Here is a 545-nt window from a genome sequence, read left to right on the forward strand (position 1 = left end):
CTCTCTTTCGAAGTATCAGGATTTCGGACGAAAACTCATCTGTTACATCAGCTATTCAAAATTTTAATAACTTATTACAACTCCGGACTTATTTGCATTTATTATGCACCATTCAAAGCCACGTCGTCAATTTTCAAACCTTTCTGACATAATTTGATATTTTTGATGCATTTGCTGATTTGTTTTGAGCTAAATGACCCTGAAATTGAAAAGCACTACAAATGAACTCTGAAAAGGTTGAAACTTGGCATGGTATCATCATTTCACCCACATGGCATGTGCAAAAAAGTAGAGATGGTTACGGAGAAAACTGGATGCACTTCATTACAAACTGGACACTCTCTTTCGAAGTATCAGGGTTTCGGATGAAAACTCATCTATTACACCGGCTATTCAAAATTTTAATAACTTATTGCAACTCCGGACTTTTTGCGTTTATTATGCACCATTCAAAGCCACATCGCCAACTTTCAACCCTTTCTGACATAATTTGATATTTTTGATGCATCTACTGATTTGTTTTGAGCTAAGTGACCCTGAAATTG

Source organism: Triticum dicoccoides, chromosome 4A, assembly GCF_002162155.2.
Source record: "Triticum dicoccoides isolate Atlit2015 ecotype Zavitan chromosome 4A, WEW_v2.0, whole genome shotgun sequence".
NCBI classification, from domain to species: domain Eukaryota; kingdom Viridiplantae; phylum Streptophyta; class Magnoliopsida; order Poales; family Poaceae; genus Triticum; species Triticum dicoccoides.